Here is a 9,154-nt window from a genome sequence, read left to right on the forward strand (position 1 = left end):
AGTAGAAAAACAGCTACCAAAAACACAGACCGGATGTGGCTGGAAATTTATTCTTTCCCTTTAACAAAAAAGACTCAACATACAGATCTATTAGTACTCACAGTTACTTGCAGCTAATTCAAAGCAAATGTCAACTAATAAAATAAACATTTAGTGAGCACCCAACCCACCCCTAACCTGGGACAGTGGTTTTAATAACAGCACAACATTTGAACAAACTGTAAACATTTGTTGCAATTGGCTTAACTCGAAAGACTGCAACAAGGCACAAAAAACAACTAATATGAAAACCATAGACACAAAGCACTGAAATAAGAGTTCTTACAATTTTAAATATTCAAATGAAATTTTTATCAAAATGTACATAAACATGATAAAATAGCCATTTTATTGCTGTATTTCTCTTCATTTATAATTTTTGAGTTTTGTGTATTTGTAGGTCAGACATCTTGGTTTTCATGATCATCATTCAACAGGTCAATACTGAACAGCAAACTTAAAGTTGATATTTTTCTACATAGTGTGACTTTTTTATTAATTTGAAATGGAATGTGTTTTTTTTCCTACATAAGAAAGAGGAAATTTCAACATAATTACTATAAACAAAAAGGAGTCATATCATCATGATCATAGATGCTCAAGAACTTAATCATGTAAATGCAACAACGTAATTATCAATTGAAAGAAGGGAGGAATGAAAAAATATATTAGTATTTTGTTGTCCAAATGAACTTGCTTTGTCCACTCATTTAAATCGCTCCATCCAATAAAGATGTACGGAAGAAGATTTTTGAAGAACAGATTGCATAAATGTTTTGTCTTAGAATTGTAGGAATATTCTAGTGGATGAAATAATTTATTTACTTGACTCTTATATAGTGGACTGAATAATTGTTCATAGCAAACTGAAACAAGAAAACTAAAACTTAACAGGAAAAGTGTTTATTTTATAAATTTACAAATATAAATGTAATATTATGAACACCACAAAGGAATAAGATTCAAATCATTTGCATATTCATGTATTGCAATGGAACTATAACAAAGAAAACTTTACCTCATGAAAAGAGTAAACTATTAACTGTGCTTTGTCAATTTATTCAGTCAGAATATGAAATATTTTTTTCAGTTCTATTTTTCATAATAAAACAAAGAAGACAAAGATTTCAAATCAATATTTTTTTCTTTTATTAAGACATCATCATTTTATTTCAGTTAAAGGATTTTATTTTTTGACTTTAAATATTATTATATTTCCAAAATAATAATAATCTTTATTGTCATATAAACAAATTAAAAACATGTTTGTGACAAAATGAAAAAAAACAAAATACACTCATATATATATTATAAACTTTTTACTACCAAACAGAATTCATTGTAACATGCACATTACTGTATATTTATAATTTGAATTCCATAGGATTTTATTTTGTCCCATGGGATATTAAAAATCCCATGGGATAATTATAGTCCCATGGGATTTGTTTTGTCCCATGGGACAACAAATATCCCATGGGACTACAATTATCCCATGGGACCCAAAAAAATCCCATGGGATTTAACCAAAATCCCATGGGATAATGGTCAATCCCATGGGATTTGCCTTATCCCATGGGATATTGAAAATCCCATGTTTTTCTAAATCAAATTACAAAATATATTTAATAATAACAGCAGAAAAGCAATGAAATTATTGAATCCCATGTAATTCCGCACATTTTGGTTATTTACACGACACTGTAGGTCTAAGGAGAGGCGGCGGCGGATTTGCAAATGAGTGTTTTGCAAATTAAAAGTGTCCAGTGTTACAACAGAAATTAATTCACTGGGGTTGCATTGTCGATCAGTAGCAGAAGTAAAGGTGAAATGGCAAAATATGCAATCGAATGCAAAAAAAACCTATGCAGAGGTTAAAAAACACGCCCGCCAAACTGGTGGATTGATTGATTGATTGTTGGTTGCTTAACGTCCAGTGGCAAATATTTCATGCATATTCAGGACGAGAACAAATTGACAATAAATACAATAGGTAAGTTCTGTGATAGGGGCGTCTTGGATTAAGGTCGGAGAAATTTAGGCTGCCACGGGAAATGAGGGTATATTGGATAGGGACAGAAATTTAGCCTTGCAACAGGTCACCTACGGACCCCTCAAAGAGTTGTTGCAAGGGTTCTTAACGTGCAAAGAGCGTGGCACTCTCTTTACACGAGGCATCGGATTTAACGTCCGCATTCTGACCGGACGTGGCTGCAAATTTGTACATCCCGCACAGCCAAACGGACGCCCCACTTTAGCAAGGGTTTTACTGCCGGTCGGAGGAAGACCAATGGTGACCATACTTCTATTTCCCAGTCACCCTTGGGGGTCCAAACTGGTGGAGGACCAGCAGCTACCCCTGTTGACCAGAAAAGTCAACATATAATTGAAATGATGAAAGACACAGCAAGTTTTGTAGGTTTGACGGGAGAGGAAAGTCCTGTGGACGAAGGTACTTTGATATTTTATCTACAAATAATAGTTAAAAGATTTACATTTCAACTCTAAAGATCGTAGTTCATTCCACAGTATCTTTGAAATATTCTTATCCGTTTGAAAACTAGCAACTTCATCTTCAAAATATGTATAGACATTTAAGATTTCACGTAGTATATTTGTCAAAAATATTAACAGTAAAACGGCTTGCTCCATTAATTCAATCACAAAACCTTTTAAAGAATAGTTTTGACTTAATTAAGAGTTAGTAATTATATATTGTATATAAATATATATATATAGTATATAGATATGAAGATGTTGTATGAGTGCCAATAAAACATCTCTCCATCCAAGTCAGAATGTTTTAAATAGTAAAAGGTCAAAGTATGGCTTTCAACACGGAGCCTTTGCTCACACCGAACAGCAAGCTATAATTGCCCCCAAAATGACTAGTGTAAAACATTTCAAACAGAAAAACCAACGATCTAATCTATATAAAAAACGAGAAACGAGAAACACTTATGAACCAAATCAACAAACAACAACCACCGAAAATGAGGTTCTTGACTTAGGAAAGATGCAAACAAATTATTTATTAATTATTTCTGTGATAATGATAATAATAATAATATGTCTTTACTTTCACCTATGCGAAGATTATTGGTTCATTACATTACAAATATTAACATCATAATGAAATTAAATAGGGGAGGATGCATACATTTTTAAAAGGGGGTCCCAATTTAGGATAAAGGGGGGGGGGCAACTATATGTCCCCATTCAAATGCATTGATCGTCCAAAAAATGGGGGATTCCAACTCCCGGATCAGCAACTGATTAAATAAATGTCAACCAAATAATAGTAGTTAGTTCAGTGTTAACTGATAAGAATGAATAATTATTGATAAAGGTGTAATACCACCATTGATTTTCCCCTATTAGTCTTTGTTAAATTTGCACTTTTCAAAAAATTGTGCAGAATTTATCTTTGTTTCAAATAAAGAAATACTTGGCATGAGTAAAGTTTTATCCTGTCCAGTACTATAGAAAAAATTTCACATAACATTTCATTGCATTTAAGAAAATAACTATCACTGGAAGTTAACCAATCAAATTTCCCCCCTTTTTTAACCTGTGTACAAGCTTTAGTAACCATGTAACCTCAAGTTTCCAAAATATTCTATAGAAACCCCAAATAAAGAAATAATGGTGCTTTGAAATACCTAAGATATATGTTTATGACTCAGAAATGTTTTACTGCAATGAAATGTAGGATCAATTACCTACAACTGTCAAATTCAAGGGAATATTTTTTTTCGACCTATTTTCGTGTGCAACCGGATGTGACGTACTATGATTTGGTGGTATTACACCTAAAGAAGACTTTTTTGTTGAATAAACTGAATGTGACTTTTTTCCTTTGTAATACCGGTTATTTCAAGCATTCCTGTCAAGTTTTGTCATAATCAGTTCAATAGTTTGAGAAAAATCTAGTATAATGTAAGAAGACATCTACAGCGATTCGAGCAAAATTTCTTCGAAAAATTCAAACCAAGCCGCATCATGATAGAATATAGTGTGGACCAATAAATGATCAAATATTTATCTCATCTGCCTACAAACAGTTGAATATGATACAAAAGATGACTTTAGGATGATAAATACTACTAATGGACCTCTTATTCTTCCTTATAAAGTCTCTTTTGGTCCATTTATACCTCTCATTTCCTCAAAATTTCTACTTTTTAGGCCAATAAATAAAAATTTTGGGGTAACTTTCACTCATTTATGATAGAAATGTTATTATAAATGATTAATTGAAGTATTCAAGCTGCTTGAACTATCCGTATAAAAGTTTTACGTCTCCAAGGAGGTTTCAATAAGTCCTTGCGTAAAACTTAAATTTACGCCGCGTTCCAGAGAGGGACATAAAAAACTTCTCTTTTGGTGAATAATTTGTTGTTACTGCTTTAAAAATAATTTCATTTACTTAAAACTATATATTTATTAAAGTATTTCTTAGGAAAAATTTTCTAGTATAGCAGAATATAAGAAATAAGGAGAAAAAGCTCCCCAAGACTCTAAGTATGGCTTGTTCTGTCAACTAATATTCATGGTAAAGTCCTATTTCAAGGAAATTTTCTCATAAAATGTATTTTGAAGACTCAATCCACTCAGAATATTTCATTATTTGCAATATTTCACTTAAATAGCAAGAAATTTTAACACATGAGAGTACTCACAAGGTCAAAGGTGCATGTACAGCTTCCCATATTAGGTGTAATACCACCATTGATTTTCCCCTATTAGTCTTTGTTACATTTGCACTTTTCAAAAAATTGTGCAGAATTTATCTTTGTTTCAAATAAAGAAATACTTGGCATGAGTAAAGTTTTATCCTGTCCAGTACTATAGAAAAAATTTCACATAACATTTCATTGCATTTAAGAAAATAACCATCACTGGAAGTTAACCAATCAAATTTCCCCCCTTTTTTAACCTGTGTACAAGCTTTAGTAACCATGTAACCTCAAGTTTCCAAAATATTCTATAGAAACCCCAAATAAAGAAATAATGGTGCTTTGAAATACCTAAGATATATGTTTATGACTCAGAAATGTTTTACTGCAATGAAATGTAGGATCAATTACCTACAACTGTCAAATTCAAGGGAATATTTTTTTTCGACCTATTTTCGTGTGCAACCGGATGTGACGTACTATGATTTGGTGGTATTACACCTAAAGGTATGGTGAAAGGTTGAGATCCTGCTGAAGATGTTTAACCCTGTGCCTTTTTGTGTTCCTGTCCCAATTATGGAATCTTTTTTTCATCCTTTTTCTATGCTTGTGGTCAACTTGTGTTGATTTTTCTTATATATGACAATAAAAAGCTCACCGGATAGTGTGTCAAGGTTGTATTCTTATGCTCTGTTCAGACTGTTGATTTTAGTGTAGTTGAATTATCGACATTTACCCCTTATCTCCTTTATTTCTTATCTATGACTCAATGTGTGTGAAAAAAAAGTTTTATTGAATCTCTTTCTTACAGTTGATCTGACAAAGAAAGCCAAATATATGCATAAAGAGATCAAGAACTTCCTAGCAAATTATGATTCTAGTTGTTCGAAGCAACTCCCAAGAGCAAATGATGTCCATTTAATTTCGTTATTGGTAACCTCAACCGATGATGATCTCTCTTCTGAGTACCAAATCGATGAGTTTCAAATTTCCTTTGTGCCAATTACCCCAGACTGCAGGATATTTCCTCACAAGACGTCTCGTCTCTTTTGCATAATACTGTACAGTTTATCATCAATTACAGGCAAGAAGGTAATTTGATATCTCTTGCCAATAAGGGAGCTACCATTTGATTTTTAGGGGGTAGGATGAAATTTGAAAAAGGCAGGACAGATATTACAACTAAAAAAAATGCAGGACAAAATTTATAATCCTACCCCTCTTACCCCCAATCAAAATCAAATGGTAGCTGCCAAAGATATTTAATATCCCTAAGATGCAGTATATAAATCTTAAATTATAACAGTGCAGATAAAATCAGAACATTTGAAAGACCAGAAACCAAAAAAAAAAAAAAAAAAAAAAACGTTAAAGGGCCAATGGAGAACAAATATCTTGAACCTATAGTTGTTAATTTCTGTGTAATTTGGTCTCTTGTCTCATTGGCAATCATACAACATCTGCTTATTTTTAAAATTAGAATAGGGTGAGGTGGACTACGTCTGATTGACTCGATATTCATTTATAAATTGAAAGAGGGAGATTTAATCTCAAAAAGGGAGGGGGGCACTTCATATATTATACAAGGTGGTAGGACGTGCCGCGGGAATAGGTCACCTTTTCAAGCTTGAAAATATGTGAATAGGTCGGGGAAACTATCAGAAATAAATGATTAGGTCAATAAAGTTCCCACAATTTTTTCGTCTGTCATCTTTCTTGGTGTTCCCGCTGTTTTTATCAACCATTTTCTCTTTTGACACTTTGGATTCAACTCTTACATTACATACCATTACACATCACATGAAACCCAAACAATAAGAGAAAAGGTTACATTTTTACCTACGCAATATATGAAAAGGTATACATTTTTTACATTTTTAAAATCTAAATTATATGAAAAGGGTTGGGTAACATAACCCCAGCGGTATCCTCTATCAATTAAGCATTGAAGTAGCCCCCCCCCTCCCGAGGAGGGTTTAATACTAATAAAAAAGAGGACAACGTAAAGGCATTTTCATCTACATGTAAATGAAGATGAGGAACATACCATATTCAAAATTTAAAAAAAATGGGTTCTTTGTTCTGCGTCAACTATTTGAAATAATGCAAAAAGTGTCGATGTACATTTGCATACAGTAGAAATGTAAGGCTAATTAAGTATTGCACTTATTTTACAGTCGTGTGTGATACAGCAGAAACACTGCCAATAAACACGGATGGAGAAGAGATCGACGAGGCCGAAGCAAGCCTGCTAAAAACTCCAGTCCAACCAACATTTAGGTATGCTTCTTTTGAATAAGATAATTTAATATAATATTTATAAGATTTGCATATTAGGGAATACGTTTATATGATTGGTCGAGATGGCTTCCGGTAGAGGCTTTTGACGTTATTTATTTTTCGGTAGACGACGTTGACCGAACTAATTTCATGCGCCGGCCCAATTCAAGGACACACATATACAATTTACACTAGTGTGATAGAGGTTAACATGGTTAAGAGTGTACACTATATGCCCACTTGAGGCCCTAATTTGGTGAATGAAAATATTTTATTCTGTTGTTTCATTGTCGATTAAAATGGGGTTAACCGAAGCACATTATGTATGAAGCCCGGCCTTTTGTACATTGTGTATACATTTATGTTAAATTTCATTCTATATGTTGTATATTTTAGCATCAGCATGTTTGACAGAGAGAAGGATCCCTTATTGCCGGTCAATCCACAAAAACGACTGCTAAAGACTTTTTCTTGTCCCATTAAAGAAAAAAAAAAAATAAAACAAGAGGATCTTATGGTAAAGCAGCATGAAGTTCTGTGTAAGCAATCAGAGTATTATGATTTAAAAAATAAAAGGCTTAGAATGGAAATAGCTATACTTCGTTCACAGATGGACAAGCAGGAATTGGCATCATCAATGTGTGACCTGTTTGGACTGGACCTTTAAAATATATCTTCTCTTGTACGTGTGTGTGTGTGTGTGTGTGTGTGCGTGTTTATTGTTACATATTTTCAATTGTAAACAAAAACATTTTACAACATTTTTAAGAACTTTTATTATTTTTTTTAATCATAATCGCTTTGTGCGTGTTTAACCAAAGAATGCTCTGCAAATGTGGTCACGTACAGTACGACCTTCCTCTGGACCTCTAAAGGGTATATCTATGCACGAATCGTCAACCACATCAGCATCATCCATTGGTTCCCTCAAATCTATAGCGATGTTGTGGAGTACCGCACATGCCATAATCATAGTGCAGCCTTTTCTGGGTTAACACGTACTCCAGAATGTAGACAGTTGAATCTTTTTTCCACCAGCCGAAAGACCTTTCAATACAACATCTTGTCTTGGTATGTGCTCTATAAAACCTTTCATGGCAATCCTCTGTCGGTCTCATGAACGGTGTCATCAAAATACTTTTGCATCCATAACCGCTATCACCTAAGACGATTCCATCCTCCACACGCCTATGCGTTAACTCCAGATGCTGCAGAATTTTTGAGCATCTTAGGATGTGGCTGTCATGCACACTGCCTGACCATCTAGCTACTAGATTTGTAAAACGCCCTGAAAGAGTTTTTGTTTGTTATGAATTTTTGTTGGTCAATTTTTAAAATAAGTACCCCCGTCCCCGATCATTATTTTAAACTGATTAAAAAGAGCTCGAGATCTCTTTTCTGAATTGTATATTTTCTTATCTTTGATCCGTGGACTTATTTGATACGGTCGTTTGGAAGACATTATGATCGTTAGATAAAAGACCGTGTCAACACAGAAGAAGTTAAAAAGGATTACAGTAAATGACCAGAGAAATATGCCTCTATACATGTATACAGGGTTCACTGTGACATAGACAAGAATAATGCTTGTATTATTGTTCTTCATCTTCGTCAAATAAGAGAAACTATGATGTGTGTGTTAATTGACCAACATAAAATCCTAAACAGTACTGCTGCATGAAATTATTTTTTTATCTTTACCCCCAAGGGTGACTGGGGAATAGAAGTATGGTCACCATTGGTCTTCCTCCGACCGGCAGTAAAACCCGTGCTAAAGTGGGGCGTCCGTTTGGCTGTGCGGGATGTACAAATTTGCAGCCACGTCCGGTCAGAATGGGGACGTTAAATCCGATGCCTCGTGTAAAGAGAGTGCCACGCTCTTTGCACGTTAAGAACCCTTGCAACAACTCTTTGAGGGGTCCGTAGGTGACCTGCTGCAAGGCTAAATTTCTGTCCCTATCCAATACACCCTCATTTCCCGTGGCAGTCTAAATTTCTCCGACCTTATTCCCTTAATCTATTACAGAACCTACATATTGTATTTATTGTGAACTTGTTCTCGTCCTGAATATGCATGAAATATTTGCCACTGGACGTTAAGCAATCAACAATCAATCAATTTTTTATCTTTAAAATTCACACTTACAGGATCAAGC

The 9,154-nt window shown here is 34.0% G+C and overlaps 1 long non-coding RNA gene across 2 annotated transcripts in view; it reads left to right on the top strand.

The window, feature by feature from the left end:
• Positions 1–1,165, top strand: part of LOC127732297 (uncharacterized) — a 44,593-nt gene extending 43,428 nt beyond the window's left edge. For both annotated transcript variants that reach the window (XR_007996164.1, XR_007996163.1), the window contains exon 2: positions 440–1,165. This is a non-coding gene — a long non-coding RNA (uncharacterized LOC127732297). The remainder of the gene's footprint in view (positions 1–439) is intronic.
• The last annotated feature ends 7,989 nt before the right edge of the window (positions 1,166–9,154 follow it).

This window comes from Mytilus californianus, unplaced genomic scaffold, assembly GCF_021869535.1.
Source record: "Mytilus californianus isolate M0D057914Y unplaced genomic scaffold, xbMytCali1.0.p SCAF_23, whole genome shotgun sequence".
In the NCBI taxonomy this organism is placed as follows: Eukaryota; Metazoa; Mollusca; class Bivalvia; order Mytilida; family Mytilidae; genus Mytilus; species Mytilus californianus.